This window comes from Onychomys torridus, chromosome 6 (genome assembly GCF_903995425.1).
Source record: "Onychomys torridus chromosome 6, mOncTor1.1, whole genome shotgun sequence".
NCBI lineage: Eukaryota > Metazoa > Chordata > Mammalia > Rodentia > Cricetidae > Onychomys > Onychomys torridus.
Genome location: NC_050448.1, coordinates 23620971 through 23638627, shown reverse-complemented (window position 1 = coordinate 23638627; position 17657 = coordinate 23620971). Strand labels below are relative to the sequence as shown.

General features: G+C 38.0%; 1 pseudogene; it reads left to right on the top strand.

Annotated features, from left to right (window-relative positions):
- Positions 1 to 375: 375 nt before the first annotated feature.
- Positions 376 to 14454, top strand: LOC118585591 (annotated as a pseudogene).
- Positions 14455 to 17657: the final 3203 nt, after the last annotated feature.

Here is a 17657-nt window from a genome sequence, read left to right as displayed (position 1 = left end):
CATGGTCCTTGACAGAAGCATGGGTTGGATGTCTCCTTGGTGATGTTCTGGCTCTGTGCTGTTACCAGAACCATCCCTACATGAGTGGCCAGTGCTTCCACACAGATCCAGGATGGCATCCTAACAAAGCTGCTACAAGGGCTGAGTCTGGTCCAGCTGCAGTTGGGGTCTGTGTTGATGTCTGTAGCCTGTGTCACCTCAGGGGGCCATAGAAACCATGAGAGATGAAATCAGAGGGCCATGCTGAGCTGGCCCCACCTTTCCATGGCCCAGGGAAGCATCTTGTTTGATGCTGAAGCAAGAGAGTAGGACCAGACTGGAAGAGCAAGCCTCTGAACTCTGGAGTAATGACCTCACCCCTCACCACAGGCAAGGATGGACCAAGATGAGGGCATGGGCATAGGTGAGCTGATTCTACCCCCTAACCTAAAGCAGGTGGTCCTGGTGGCCCCAGTGGCCTCAGTGGCACAGACTGACCAAGTCAACTACCATCTAGGCCTACATCTGGGCCTGGGGTTGGTCCAACCTAACATCTACCTGATCTAGGACCAGCTGGAGCTTGTGAAGGGACTGGTCCTGAGGAACTATTCCCACAGGATATCCCAGAAGAGTGCCGGTGAGTATCTAGTGATGATGGTGTACCAAAAACCCGGAGGCCTTGAACCAGACCAGTGATTCATTGCAATGAACATTTGTTATCATGAAGCTGATGGGAAAAAGGGGCACACTATATAATACACCAAGGGCCCCAATATCACCAAGATGCATGAAATGGTGTTGGAGAGGCAGGAAAGAGAAGTCAAGAGATTTTGTCTTTGTTGTTGTTTTAGGGGGTTGTTTTCTTCTTGGTTTTGTTTGCTTTCTTGCTTTGTTTCATTTTTATTTTTTAAAATTTTCTTTTGTGGAAGGGGGTGCTGCATGCCTGAGTGGAAGATATGGGGGGACTGGAAGGTGAGCAGAATTGAAGTGCATGATGTGAAACTCCCAAAGAATCAACAAAGAAGTTAAATTAAAGAAAAATCATTGCAAGATGAGTGACTGATAAATTTTCACTGGATGTTTTGTTTTGTTATAATTTTGTCTCAGTATCAGGTCTTACACTGAACCTTTGATTTTTTTTTTTTTTTTTTTTTTTTGTGGATTTGTGTGCAGAGTAAAGAATGAGGGCTGTTTTTCAGTTTCTCAGCATTGTATGTTACAGAAGTTTTCCTTGAGGCCATGCATACCTTGTCTTCTTGAATCAATGGGTCTTAGCTCTGTAGGCTTATTGTGCAATTACTGTTATATTCCTTTCATCTGTTCCTATTATTATTTACCAGTATCATCATAAGGCTTTTTGTTGCTGTTACACTATTCGTTCTTTGTTTAGCTTCTTGCTGTGGATGATTGATTGAGAAATAAAAACGTTGAGTAGCCAGGCAGGAAGTATAGGCAGGACAAAGAGAGAGGAGAATTCTGGGAACTGGAGGGCTGAGGCAGAGAGACACATACAGCTGCCACAATGAGAAACAGATGTTAAGGTACTGGTAAGCCACACAGCAACTTAAAGATTAATAGAAATTGGTTAATTTAAGGTATGAGAACAGTGAGCAAGAAGCCTGCCTTGGCCATACAGTTTTGAAGTAATATATGTTTACTTGATTGGGTCTGAGCAGCTGTGGGACTTGTGGGTAAGAGATATTTATCCTGACCTTGGGACCAGAAAAACTCTAGCTACATTTTCTGTTACTATGCTATATTGTGTGCCTCAGAATGGATAGAGATTTTGGAATGCCTTCAGCCTTGTTCTTGTGTGGTGATATCGTGTTCCCTGAAATATTGTGCACCCTAATAAACTTATCTGGGGTCAGAGACAGAACAGCCACAACTTAAACATAGAGGATAGGCAGTGGTAGCACACGCCTTTAATCCTAGCATTCCAGAGGCAGAAATCCATCTGTTCAAGGATACAGCCAAGCGAGGTGACTCACACCTTTAATCCCAGGGAGTGATGGTACAAAGCAGAAAGCTATATAAGGTGTGAAAACCAGGAACTAGAAGCTTTTGACTGGTTAAGCATTTGGCTGGTTAAGCTTTAAGGCTTTGAAGCAACAGTTCAGCTGAGGTCCATTCAGATGAGGACACAGAAGCTTCCAGTCTGAGGAAACAAGATCAACTGAGGAGTTGGCCAGGTGAGGTAGCTGTGGCTTGTTCTGCTTCTCTGATCTTTCTAGCATTCACTCCAATACCTGGCTTCAGGTTTGATTTTATTAACAAGACCTTCTAACAATTCATGTTACATTCTCATTTTAAGTTGGCGGGGGTTATTCAGGGACTTTTTTTCAATACTTCCAAATAAATTTTAGTATTAATTTTTCTAGGCCTGTGAAAAATGTAATTGGCTGACAGTTGAACTAATCAGTTGAGTTAATCAGTTATGACTCAGCGAGTCTTTGTGGAATAATGTCAGGAGTTCCTCAGGGGTTTCAGCCTGGATCTGTTGGCACTGTTTTCTATCCATTTCTGTCCCAGTTTGATACATCAGAATTAGCTTTTCAGAAGATGTTACTCTTTCAGGAAGATTAGCAATGAGACAAAGAGAAAATAATAAACTAAAAGAACATACAAGAAAGAAAAATTAAAGATGTAACAATCCCTTACCTCACCTTGTAAAGTGTTGTTTTCTAATCTTTTAAATAAACATAAAATATTTCTTAAGAATATTCTTTGATTAAGAATGCATTAGACTATCATTTTGTCTTATTTTCTGTGTCCTTTGCCTTAAAAAAACTTCTCAGTTTCAGGAGGTCCCATTTATTACTTGTTGCTCTCAGTGTCTGAGCTACTGGTGCTATTTAGAAAGTAGTCTTCTGTGCCAATGCATTCAAGACTACTTCCTACTTTCTCTTCTATCAAGTTCCGTGTAACTGGTTTTATATTGAGGTCTTTGATCCACTTGGACTTGAGTTTTGTGCATGGCAATAGATATGGATTTATTTGCAGTCTTCTACATGTTGAAATCCTGTTATGCCAGCACTATTTGTTGACAATGCTTTCTTTTTTCCATTGTATAGTTTTGGCTTCTTTGTCAAAAATCAGGTATTCATTGGTATATGGGTTAATGTCAGGGTCTTCAATTCGATTCCATTGGTCCATGTGGTTTTTAAGCCAATACCAAGCTGTTTTTATTACTATAGTTTTATACTAGAGCTGGAGATCAGGGATGATGATGCCTCCAGAGGTGTCTTTATTGTACAGAATTCTTTTAGCTATCCTGGGTTTTCTGTTTTTCCCAATGAAGTTGAGTATTGTTTTCCCCAGGTTTGTGAAGATGTGAATTGCATTGGATCTGTAGATTGTTTTTGGTAAGATTGCCATTTTTACTATGTTAGTCCTACCTATCCATGAACATGGAAGATCTTTCCATGTTTTGATATCTTCTTCAATTTCTTTCTTCAGAGTCTTAAAGTTCTTATCATACAAGTCTTTCACTTGCTTAGTTAGAGTTACCCCAAGGTGTTTTATATTACTTGTAGCTATTGTAAAGGGTGATGTTTCTCTGATTTCTTTTTCAGCCCATTTATCATTTGTATATAGGAGGGCTACTGATTTTTTTAGTTAATCTTGTATCGTGCCACATTACTGAAGGTATTTATCAGTTGTACGAGTTCCCTGGTAGAATTATTGGGGGTAACTTTTGCATACTATCATACCAACATTTCCATCCATTCTGTGGTGTACTATAAAGCCTAGTAATAGAAACAAAACAAAGAATAGCATTTGAGGTAGAGAGCTATACAGAGAATTCTCAACAGAAGAATCTCAAATGGCTGAAACACATTTAAGGAATTACTTAACATTCTTAGTCATCAGGGAAACACAAATCAAAATGACTCTGAGATACCATCTCTCACCTGTCAGAATGGCTATGATCAAAAACACTGAAGACATCTTATGTTGGAGCAGATGTGGAGCAAGGGGAATATTCTTCCACTGTTAGTGGGAATTCAAACAATCATACCACAAGAACACTTGCTCAACTATGTTCATAGAGGCATTGTTTGTAATAGCCAGAACCTGGAAACAACCTAGATGACCCTCAACTAAAGAATGGATTAAGAACATGTGTTACATATGCAGCATGGATTACTACTCAGCAGAGAAAAACAATGACATCATGAAATTTTCAGGCAAATAGATGGAACTAGAAAATATCATCCTGAGTAACCCAGACTCAGAAGGACAAACATGGTATGTACTCACTAATATGTGATGTAAAGCATAGGATACTAGATGTAAAGCAATGGGTAACAAGACTACAGCTCACAACTTCAGAGAAGGTAGCTAACAAGGAAGACCCAAAGAGGGATAAATGTATCAACCTGGGAAGGGGAAATAGATGAGATCTCCATGAGTAACCTGGGGATGAGGGGTGGGCAATGAAGAGTAGGGGATAAGGGGTGAGAACATAAGGGAATGGGATGGTCGAGCTTGGACAGGGATGGAGTGGGAAGCAATGAAAGAGATATCATGATAGAGGGAGACATCAAGGGGATAGAGAGAAACAGGATGATAAGGAAGTTCCCAGGAATCCCCAAGGATGACACCAGCTTGGACTCAGAAATAGTGGATAGTGTGCCTGAACTGAACTAGCTTATTCCAGTGACCAGATTGGGGAATACCCTAACTGCAGAGCTTTTCTCTAGTGACTGATAGAAGCAGATACAGAGATACACAGCCAAACACCAGGCTGAGCTCCAGGAGTCCAGTCAAAGAGATACAAGAGGGATTCTATGAGCAACTGCATCAAGATCATGATGGGGAAACCTGCAGATACAACCCTATCAAACTAGTGGGAACTCATAAAAGTATGGATCAATGGCTGTGGATCCTGCATGGGACTGGCCTCTGCATGGCAAGAGAGTACTGTAGCCTGATTGATCTGTTTGGCGGGGGGGGGGGGGGGGGGGGGCTGGAAGTAGGATCAAAATCCATCCCTGGTGCATGACTGTGCATTTTTGAGGCCACTACCTATGATGGGACACCTTGTGCAGCCTTGAGGCATTGGGAATAGTTTGAACTTGCCTCTACTGGATCTGCCTCGCCATAGGAGGCATTACCTTCTTGTACTGAAGAGTAGAGGGATGGGTTGGGAGGGAGAGGTTGGGATGTGGGAGGAGGGAAGAGGATAATCTTTGATTGTTGTATAAAATAAATGGAGAAATTCTTAACTAAAACATGAGAACAGGAGGAAGCAAAGTGCTAGAGAGATCCCCAGAAATCCACAGTGATACATCCACTGTAGACTACTGGCAAAGGTTGAAAGAAAGCCTGATCTGACCTAGTCTGGTGATCAGATGGCCAAACACCCTAACTGTTGTGCTGGAACTCTCATCCAATAACTGATGGAAGTGGATGCAGAGATCCTCAGCCAGGCCCCAGGTAGAACTCCAGGAGTCCAGTTGTCAAGAAAAAGGAGGGACTGTAAGAGTGTGAATTGTTGAGACCAAGATTGGAAAAGCACAGGGAAAAATAGCCAAACTAATGGAAACACATAAATTATGAATCAAAAGATGTGGAGCCCCCAACTGGATCAGGCCCTCTGGATAAGTGAGACAATTGAATAGCTTGAACTGTTTGGGAGGCACCCAGGCAGTGGGACCCGGACCTGTCCTTAGTGCATGAGCTGGCTGTTTGGAACCTTGGGCTTATACAGGGACACTTTGCTCAGCCTGGAAGGAGGGGACTGGACCTGCCTGTACTGAATCCACCAGGCTGAATTGAATTCCCAGCAGAGTCTGAGCCCTGGAGGAAATGGGAATGGAAGGGAGGGGCTGGGCCGAAGGTAGGGGCAGGGGTGGGAGGGGGAGGACAGGGGAACCCATGGCTGATGTGTCAAATTAAAACACAAATATAATAAATAAAAAAGGAGGGAAAAAAAGAATCATTAGACCAAACCATGCTGAAGCATGTCAGAGAGAGTGGTAAAAAAGAGTGAGTCTACCACATTACACCCAGCTTGGATGCATGACTCTCTCAATGAACTATTTTCTAATTTTGAGTAGTATGCTTAACTCTGTTAGCTCCAATTTGTCATGTATCAAATTTTAATAACCCTATAAGATGGAAGAAATCATACTGCAAATTTATGATTGATGTTGTTTGAAAAGCATTAAAAATAAACTTTCAACATTAAATTGGTTTAGAATTCATATGGCCATATATTTTATTACTAAGGTCTCAGGCATTCTCTGTAAAGTCGGCATAATTTTTTTTTTGATCTGTTAAAACAAAGTTCATATTGTTTAACACAATAACTACTAGCCAGTTGTAAGAAGGAGCTGACACATAAGCAATTGATTAAATACTATGATTAACCTGAAGTTCATAGCTTTTAAAAATTCTACACCTGACACAGCACCATCTGAGAGCATGCTGTTAATTACTGTGCTCTGAATTAAGTCTCTGGAGGAAGAAGGAGGCTAACAAGACTCGGGAAACTACCAACCCTGAACTCATGAAGTCACAAATTGAGATTACATAAGGTATAAATGATTGCTGGGAGAGGAGACTCATCCATGGTGTGAGCTTTTGCGAGTCACCACTCAGCATAAGGTGGGCCTTCCAGTGATGCAATATGTGTCTTGAAACAATTTGATCCTGTTATTAACTATAGTTAATTCATTGATTCATCAACATATACTACATTTTTTTCCTGTCACTGGTACTATCGCTGGGGTAAATAGATGTTTTTACATGTTCTTCTAGGAAAAGTTACACAGTCCAAGATTTAAGAGTCTTGCCAGCCCTCTTCCTTTCAAGCACCCATCTTGAGAAGTCCATGTTATAATGATGCACTGACCATACAGAACAAACCACAGAATAGGACAAGTGTGAAGAATACAACCTGTCATGTGAAATCTGGGAGCAAAGTGTCTAAAAGCCACAGATGCCTGAGAGACCATGGTGCTCTATAAACATAACATGGATCTGGGCAGATGGCTTCATATTTAAAGCACTTGCCACTAAGCCTGACAATCTGTGTGCAGTTACTGGGACTCATATGCAGAAGTACAGAACCATTGCCCCTAGATTTTCCTCTGATTTCTATACCCATGCTGTAACACAGACAGCTCACACATGCACATGCTCTCTCTCTCTCTCTCTCTCTCTCTCACACACACACACACACACACACACACACACACCCCACAAATAAGTACATTTAAAAAATAGAAACACAAAAATTGATGCTTGTTCAATTTCCCTGGTTTAGAGAAGCTAGTTACAACATTAAAACTACTAATGCCTATTTTTACAAATATTAATTTATTAATTGATGAGAGGAATTTTATATAGTCTGGATGAAAGCTTGGCTAGAAGCCTTGTTTAGAGTCATAAAAGCAGCATCAATTCATTTTTTTTTATTTTAAGTTTTTGCATACCAACTAGAAAAGTCCTACTCTATCTAAGCATATACTTGTTGCCTATCTGTTTTTCCAACATCAGAAAAAGTCAGTTCCTTGATATATCCATGCATGTGTGTAAACCAAAAGTCTCTAAATTGAATGTATTATTATGTTATGTTACTTGGTTTGGATCTTCATTGAAATTTGTGTTGAAAACCTGAGATAAACTTATTTTTAAAAATTTCCAAATGTTGTTAGGAGGAAATTAAGAGATTGTAGGTAGGTCTTTCCTATGACAAATTTCCTTTACCCTGAGTGATAGTTCTTGCCTTTAATCCCAGCACTCAGGAGGCAGAGGCAGGTAGATCTCTATGAGTTAGAGGTCAGGCTTTTCTAAATACTGAGTTCCAAGACAGTCAGAGCTACATAAAGAGATCCCATTTCAATAAGAAAGTAGAAAAAGAAAAAGAAAGATAAAAGTTTTTTATAACTTCAAAAAGTATTGTTTTAACTTTCTAAGTTGTAGCATGTTTATTCATCAGAACACTGTTCAGCATACTCACACTAAAATATCACACTCTTATAGCAAGCCACAGCCTGATCATTTCAGCTAAAATTATAAGCACACCCATAAGTCCCCAGCTCTACATTCTTTCCATTGTTTAGAAGACATAATAAGAACTTTAAAAAGTGCTTATGTTTTGTTTTTCATTTCCACCTAACACTGAAGCAGTTGTTCCTTACAGTCCTAAGCATTATCCAGGGAGGTTTTTCCACTACCCAGAATGTTTGCTGAAGCTGCACATATCTGGAGGTTCAAACACTTTTAAAATAAGATGACTCTTACAAAACTGGCAGAAGTTGACATCTCTCCAGAAGACCCACTGAAGCATTCCTTTGGCCTGAAAGTCTCCTACTTCCTCCTCCCCTCTTAGGTAAACCTGTCTCTAGCAGCTATATAAGATCCCATAGCAGAAGTTACACAATACCATTTTTCCTGCATTATTTTGCTTAGCACAGTCATTGGCCTCCAAGACCAAAAGAGCTGTGTGAAAGAATTGGGAAGGGGGTGGATGGAAGGGATTTTCAGAACAATGTAGTTCATTTACTTTACTTATTGTATTTTAATTTTGACTGAAATGTAAATCTGAAGAAAATCATAATTGCTCCAGTTTTGTTTTTGTTGCTGTGATAAAAACTTCAACAAAATGCAACTTGGGTGAGAAAGAGGGCTTTGTTGTATTTTATTCAAATTCTCTCACAATTTCAGGTTATGGTTCATCATTATTAAGAAATGACAGCTGCAGGAGCTTGAAAAAGCTGAACACATCATATCCAAGGGAGAGAAGAGAGTAGTGTATTAATGGATGATGTTTGTTTGCTTGAATTCATCTATTTCTCCACTCTTACATAGTTCAGAACTCATGCCTAGGGAATGGTGCTGCCACAATGGGCCTAGTCTTCACAAATCAATTAACAATCAAGATAATCAACTACAGACATGTCAATAAGACAACCAGATGAATCTGTCATTCTCTTCTCAGGTGGTTCTAGGTTGGATCAAAATGACAAAGTTATCACAATAATTTTATCATTTGGATTCCCATTGTCCTGTTTGGATAACAGTCGATAAATTTAAATTAATACATGGATAGAGTGTATTTGATATAATATGTGCTTAGATGTTTTATAAGCATTGTTTTTAGTTTATTGTTTAATTTTAAAAGTTTTTGTGAATGTTCACTCTTGTATCAAAGTGTTGCAAAGGCTAGAATTTATATAATGTATATGTAATAAATCTCATACACGCAGATATAGAAATATTTCAAACTTCATTGAAATGCTATCAATGCTTTATCAGTTAAAATGGGTGATATATGAGTAAATTCAAGAAACACATAGATATATATGCCACATTTCATGAACTTGCCTCTATTGGTACCTTTCACACAATTATTGCTAACACAAGTATAAAAAACAAACTGCATTTTGTCTTAAATAAATACTTAAGTGTTTTTTGCAAGTGTTTTTTTAGTCATGAAATAAACTAAAGACTATTACTTTTACATTCATAAATTCTTTCATACTTCACCAGAATTTGCCAGAGATGGTACTTGATTTATGTAATTTTAAAAGTCATCTTTCATAGGTGCGTGATACTCAACTATTAATGTATGTGTTAGTAAATAGCCAAGGGTTTAAATAAAGATTTGTTGTTCATCATTTCAAGAAATAGGACCACGGGTTTATAAATGTATTTATAAAGCAGGAATGAAAAAGTCATTGTTGGGTCATTTAAAAGATAATTTTTTTCTGTCTTTATTAGATACCATATGCTACAATATACAATCATCATGAAGCCCTGTTTCAATTTTCATGAGAATATAAAAGGAGGAGTAATGGAATACAATTGATCATTATATATATCATTATAACTGCTTGTAATAAACCAGAAGGATGTCAAACTTCTTTCAAGAAAAGGTTAGGTATTTGCAATTGGCTTATGAAATAATTAAGGAAAATTCCAACTTTAATTGTTCCACATGCAAATTAGACATTTGTTTTTATTTTGGATGACTTTTTTCAATTAGTGAACTCTAGGTAAGGTTAAGTTACATACTTAGGATATGTTTGCCTAGTACTCGTCTAGGACTTACTAACATTTAAGCTCTAATCTCTCTTAGAATCCTGAAACCTATTTGAAGTTTTAAAGCCTCAAAAACAGCTGTCCATACTCATTTCTCACTGTTGTAGTTATGATTTAATGTAAACAGGCCCTATAAAATACCAATTTGTGTTATAATTTCTCAGACAGCAAGCAGGTTATATGAAATACTTTTTTTTTTTAATTTGGCTACACCAATACTAAAGAAACATAATAATGCCACGTTAATTTGAATGAAAGAAAATGATCTGATAAGGTATTGAAGCTCTACATGGAAAATATGTTATTTAGAAAGATGAAAAATAAGTTTGTAAAAATGTTAGTGAGCTAAAACTTTAGTAATGAGTAATTCAATTCATTAAACAGAAAATATTTTGACATCATCAATGCAGTCAGTTAAAATCCATTAACATGGCATAAATAAGAGAATAAATTGAAACCCCCAGAAATTTAGCACTTTAGTTCTACCGGATAGCACATTCAGGCTTCAGAGTTATAGTTAATCAGCATTTAAAAACAAGCAGAAATTATGTTTTACAGCAAGTGATAGGAGCAGATGGATAACCCAAATATTTGAGCTACAAATACATTATTTATTAATTATTTTTCTTTTCATTGAAAATAGATTCCTTTCTTATACAATATATCTCAAGCATAGTTTCCCTCCCTCCACTTCTACAAGCTCCCCCTACATACACCAAGTCTCTCCCGGATCAACTCCCTCTCTGTCTCTCTTCAAAAAAAGAGCAGGCCTCTAAGAGACAACAACTATGTAACACAACAAAACAAACTACACTAGAACAAGGCAAAAGCCCTCACACAGAATCTAGAAAAGGCAGCCCAATAGGAGGAAAAGAGTCCCAAGAGCAGGTAGAAGAGTTAAAGACACATTGGCTTCCACAGTTAGCAGTCCCACAAAAACACCAAACTAACAGCCACAACACATACAGAGGACCTGGTACAGCCTTATGCAGGTCCTGTACTTGACATTTCAGCCTCTGTAATTCCATATGAACCCCACTTAGTTGATTCAGTGGACCATGTCCTCCTGGTGTCCTCTATCGCTCTGATGCCTACAATCTTTCCTCCCCCTCTTCTGTGGGATTCCCCTAGCTCTCAGGGGAGGACCTGATGGAGAACTCCAATGAGATCCATGGCTGAGCCCCAGGTGGAGCTGCAGAAGCCCAATTGGTGGTGAGAAAGAGGAGGGATTTTATGAGTGAGAGATACTGAGACCATGATTGGAAAAGGCACAGGGACAAATAACCAAACTAGTGGAAATGTATGAACTGTGAACCAATGGCTGAGGAGCCCCCATGGGACTGGACCGGGCCCTTTGGATAAGTGGGACAGTTGATAAGCTTGAACTGTTTAGGAGGCCCCCAGGAAGTGGAGCCAGGACCTGTCCTTGGTGCATGAGCTGGCTTTTTGAAACCTGGGGCCTATGCTGGGACACTTTGCTCATCTTTGGTATAGGGAGGAGGGGACTGGACCTGCCTCAGCTGATTCTACCAGGCTTGGCTGACTCCCCAGGGGAGATCTTGCCCTTGGAGAAGGTGAGAATGGGGGTCAGATTGGGGGAAAGGGCTGGGGGTGGGAGAAGAGAGGATTGGGGAATCGTGGCTGATATGTGAAATTAAGTTAATTATAATATATATGAACTCTCTCTAAATAATGTGTTGCTGTATCTTCATTAATCTAGTTCTATCCATTTGCCTACAAATTTCATGTCATTTTTTAGCAGCAGAGTAACACTCCACTACATAAATATACATTTTAAAAACATATCTATGTATTTACACAGTCTACTTGAGTGTTCAAATTAATTCTGTCACTTGACTTCTACTTTAAAAGTAAATGTAGTTGATAAGCATCTAGGTTGTTTCCAGGTTGTAGCTATTATGGATCAAGCTGTGATGAACATAGTTGAGCAGTGTCCTAAGAGTATGAAGAATCGATAAAGAAAATGTGGTACATTTATACAATGGAGGATTACTCAGATGTTAAAATCCTAACTGAGGTAACCCAGACCCAGAAAGACAAATATGGTATGCACTCATTCATAAGTGGATATTAACTTTAAAGTAAAGGATGACCATGCTACAATCCAGACCCAGAGAGGCTAGGTAATAAGGAACATCCAAGTCGGGGGAGGACACATGGATGTCTCTGAGAAAGGGAAACAGAAGAAATCACATGGGTAGACTGGGGGAAGGTGGGAATGGAAACATGAGGGATACGGTTGGGGGATGGATGGAAGGGGAGAATACTAAAAGAGAAGAGTGGAAATGGTCAGCTAGAAACCTGGTGCAAGGAAAACTTCCAGAAATCTACAAAGATGACCTTAGCTAAGACTCTTAGCAACAGTGCATACATAGTCTTATCTGGCCATCTCCTATGATCAGACTGGTTACTAACCCAACTGTCATCAAAGACTCTTCATTCAGTACCTGATGGAAACCCAAACAGAGACCCACAGCCAAATATTAGGCAGAGATTGGGGAATCTTGCAGAAGAGAGGGGAGAAGGATTGTAGGAGTTAGAGGGGTCAAGGATATCACAAGAAAACCCCCAGAAACAAATAACCTGGGCTCATGGGAATTCACAGTCTGAAACAATGAACAGGGAGCCTTCATGGGACCAACCTAGGTACTTTACGTATATGTGACAGTTGTATAGCTTATTCTACATGTGCGACTGTTAACAATGGGAGCAGGGGCTTTAGCTGGCTCTGGGGAAACTAGAATCCAGTATGAGGATTGCTTTGCCCAGCCTTAATACAAGGGGAGGTGCTTAGTCACTGCAACTTCATATGACATGATTTGTGGGAATGCCTGCCCCTTCTGAACAGAAACAGAGGAGTGGATTGAGGAAGGGGAGTGTCAGAGGGAATAGGAGGAGAAGAGGGAGGGGAAACTGCAGCCATGATGTAAAATAAATAAATAAATTAAATTTTAAAAAAGTAAATATGGACTGTGCTTCATCTTCCTGAAGTTAGAGAACAAAAAGTTGTACTTGGACTTTCCCCCAGAGTCCTCCACATTTTTAAAGTGTGAAGTAGAGTTGGGGTTCCAAAGTCATGCTGTTTATTGAAAATAGAAGTTATTTCTTTCTTCATCTATGGAAAATTTGTTATCTTCCATAGGTGCTTCCTGCAGAAGACATCTATGGTGGTTCCTTAAGTTACACGAACACTTGTCGAAGCTTGTGTAGCATCAGCTCTGTCAAGTGTCCATGATGATGGGCCTGAGGGAGTTGAAGACTATGTAGTCAAACTCTGTGGTGTAACCTGGTTTTGTTTAATTGAGGATGTGCAACACTTCCTCTCTCACTGCACAATTCATGATGGGGTCTTAGGTGTTCATTTCATTTATACTAGAGGAGGGAGCCAGAGTGGTAAGGCTTTTGTTGAACTTGAGTCAGAAGATGATATAAAAATAGCTCTGAAAAAAGATAGGGAAAGTCTGGGACACTAGTATATTGAGGTGTTCAAGACACACAGGACCAACATGGATTGGGTATTGAAGCACAAGTGGTCCAATTTGCACCAACAATGCCAAAGATGAACGTATGAGGCTTGAGGGACTCCCATTTGGATGTACAAAGGGAAAAATCATTCAGTTTTTCTCAAGGTTGGAAATTATGCCATAATGGATAACATTACCTGTAGAGGAGGCTTCAACTTGCCTCACAAGAGTTAGGTGAGAAAGCTCTAGGCATGCACAAGGGTATATTGACATGTTCAAGAGCAGTCAGAGGAAGTTAGATCATACACAAATCCACCTCTGAAATTCATGTCTGTGCAGGGGCCTGGGTCCTATGCCTAGAGGAATATAGGCATTGTGAAACAACCATTGCCTATAGTGAAGGATATGGGAGCTATGAAGAATACAGTGACCTTAGTGATGGGTATGGCTTCACCACTGACTTGTTTGGCAGAGACCTCAGCTACTGTCTCTCAGGAATGTATGGCCACAAATATGGAGACAGCAAGTTCACAGTGCAGAGCACAGCTGCCTACTGCATCCACATGAGGGGATTTCCCTACAAAGCAACAGAGAAAGACATTTACAGTTTCTTCTCTGCATTGAACCCATTGAGAATTCATATAGAAATTGGTCCTAAAGGAAGACTGACTGGAGAAACTGACACTGAGTTTGCCACCCATGAAAATGCAGTGGCAGCTATATCAAAAGATAGGGCCAACATACAACACAGACATGTAGAACTCACCTAAATTCAAGAGCAGGAGCTAGCAACAGGGCTTGTAGCTGCCAGGTGACGCAGGGCATAGGAGTGCCAGCTACCCCAGTGACTTACAGTGGCTTGGAGAGCCTGTCAGTGAGCAACTGTTGTGGGCTTGGCTATGGTGATCAGAACAACATGAGAGGATATGATTAGTATTGTAGGAACATTTGAATTATTTCTATCAAAAATGCCACAGGCAACCAACAAACAGTTAAGAGCACTTTTTAACTCTGGCAGAAACTGAGGGACTGACATTCCACATGAGTTTTTTCTAAATCTGGGATTAAAAATTCACCTCTGATTTCTCATGCAAACTTTTCCTTCTACCATGTAATATTGAGTAAACTAAAACTATTTTCTCCCACTTTTTTCAATTAACATTTTTTGTAGTATACTTAAGAATGATATTGTGTGAGCTAAGTAGTTTTAAGTATGTTGAGTGTACCTTTAAGAACATCATAATAAACACACTGTGGACATGTACTTTCCCTGAGAACTCAAAGGTGTTAGATCCTGATGCAAAGAGAAACATTTCTTATGTTCTTTCTAGTTTGTATTTTCATTTAAAATTTGTATGTGAAGCCTAAGAAGCTTTTTAAAAGTTACTTTTGAGAACCCAGACACAATACTAATACTGCTGGAATTGGTGAGGGCTTGACTTAAAATTTTCTTCATTCTGTGATTTCCTTTGGATTTATTTTTCAGAAACTTGCAAATTTTTGTTAAGTAATTTTTCCTTAAAGACTTTTCACCAGTAAATGTTACTTTTCATTTACTAACACTTTAAACTTAAGCCAATATTACAAATAAATATCATTAAATTTTTTAGAGAAATTCAAATAGTGAACTCCCTCAACCTACTAGATGTATTTACAAATAGACTGACCAATAAAATGCACAGTCAGGTAAAGATACTTTCTACATAGCACCAAATGACCTGAATTCCATCCCTGGTACCCACATGGTAGAAGAAAAGAATCAACTACTAAAAATTATCCTCTTATGGTCATGAATCCATCACAGCATGCACATGTCTGAAAACACACAGAGACATAGACACAGATAAACACACATATACACAATCTCACACACGAACTCGCACACAAATACATGTAAAATAAAATGAAAGAAATGGATAATGGCATTGAGTTATTTATTGTTCTGGAATATTCCTTCATGCCTTTGCTCTAATATGTTGTTCTTTGCCTTTCCCTGTGTGTGTTTGCATTCTGAAATACCTTCCTTTCTATTTAGACAATTAATGAAAATTTTATTCAGTGGCCCATTTAAACTAATCTTTGTACGCATGCTGCATTCTATGGTGTCTCTTTTAAATAGGCCATCCCCTTGAATTCAAAAGAGAGTACAGATAAATTAAGCCTTGTTCATTTAGACTCTATTGACCTGATTCTACTATAATGTATTTTTGTAAACACACATCTGTTGTTTATCATGAAAGACTAAGAGTGTATTATAATTAGAAATCTGTTGGTAATTTATTTGCTTCTTAACCACCTGCTTCATATGGATCATATTATCTTGTGTTATAATATTCTTTTATTACAAAAGGAAAATGTACAATAACCAGACATTATTCTCAGTTTTAAAAGTCATCCTGGTTTTACCTTAACACTTATTTTCCCCAAGTGTGTTTTATTGTGTAAGGACAGCTATCTAGTGAATAGTAACTACTGTTTTTTCATGTTCTTGTATTACCTGTGTACTAATCATGTAAATGATTATTTTAACCACTTCCAAGTTTGATTTACTATTGTTTTCTAAAACTACACAGCATATATGTCTTAAAAGGATTTTTTTCAATTTTTCTTCCCTGGAATAGTTATTTTATCTATCCTACAACAAGGCACATGGGCTTATAAGTTTTTAATGAATAGATCCTTTGTTAACTTAAAATATTCAAAAGTAGGGCTGGAGAGATGACTCATCAATTGACAACCCAGATTTGTTTCCCAGTACCCACAGGGAATACCTCTTTCTGACCTTCATGGGTATCAATTATGCACATATATGAAGATCCAACACTCATACACAAAATATATATATAAATCTTTTTTTAAAAAGGAAAAAAATTCTTCAAATTTAAAAATAATAGCCAAAGATTAACATTTATCACAGTGTTTCATTGAAGTAATATTTTCTGTTGGGTATAGTTTCCCTTTAAGATTTAAATAATAATAAATTATTTAATAGATGGTTTGACCATGTGTGAAAAAACACCAAGTAATCAAAGAACAAAAATAAAGGGAAATGCCTTGTTGCAGAGGGACTTTAAACTTTTATATCATTTATGGATTGATTTTAAACAATGCTGAAAGAAACCTCCAACTGAAAAACAATATTTGCACTGTTTGCTAGATATTGCTTTTCTTACAATAAATTATGTATTTCCCTACTGAGATTTGATGAAATTCTTGGGCTTCATATAGAAATAGCCATAACAGGGTCTTCTAGGTAAAAAATATTCTAGGAATTAGAGTCTGGGAATTCTTGAATGAAGAAAAGAATAAATTTGAGATTTAAAGAAGAACCAAAAGCAGCTATTCCCAAAATATGTATAGACATAGGAGAAAAGGAGTCAGTGCTTCGTACAGAATTGAAATCTAAATTCCTTAAAGTTAAAATCAAGTTTGTATTCTTAATCTCAGCATTAGGAGGTGGAGGGAGAAGCATCAAGGTCACTCTCAGACTGAGTTAAAGGTTGCTACAACACAAGCAAATAACATAATGAGTTCTCAGTATGTGTTAGACCTGTGGTGTGTATTTTAGACTGTAACAAAGACAAGGATGTATTCCATTAGACAAGCACATACATTCTCAAGCTTATACATCAGCAAAAAGTCTCAACTCTAGAGCAGAACAAGTCAATGAGTTATAATTTCAATCCATATTTTAATATTATGCTATGGAATCCTGTTTGTTTCCCAGTGAGAGACAGAAAGTGGGTGGATCCAGATAGAGAAGAGCTGGGAGGGAAACTATAATCAGAATATTATGAAAGAAAAACATCTATTTTAAATTAAAGAAAAAATAAGCAAATAATTTGAACTGTTATGTAAAAACAATAAAATATTTATGATCAGTTCTTAAAGTAATTACTTTTAAAAGTAAAGTGTTTTAAAAATGTGATCAAAACCTCATTTTAATATTAAAAGCAAGATTAGCTTATGGTTAAATTGATATAACTCTTTAACTAAAAGGTGGATATTTTATTTTGATTTAAAGTTTTATTGAAACAATTATATATTCATAGGCAGTGGTAAGAACCAACTCAGGAATAGCTCATGCATACTTACTCAGTTCTGCCCAATTGTAAGAATAATATCAAAATGTACAAA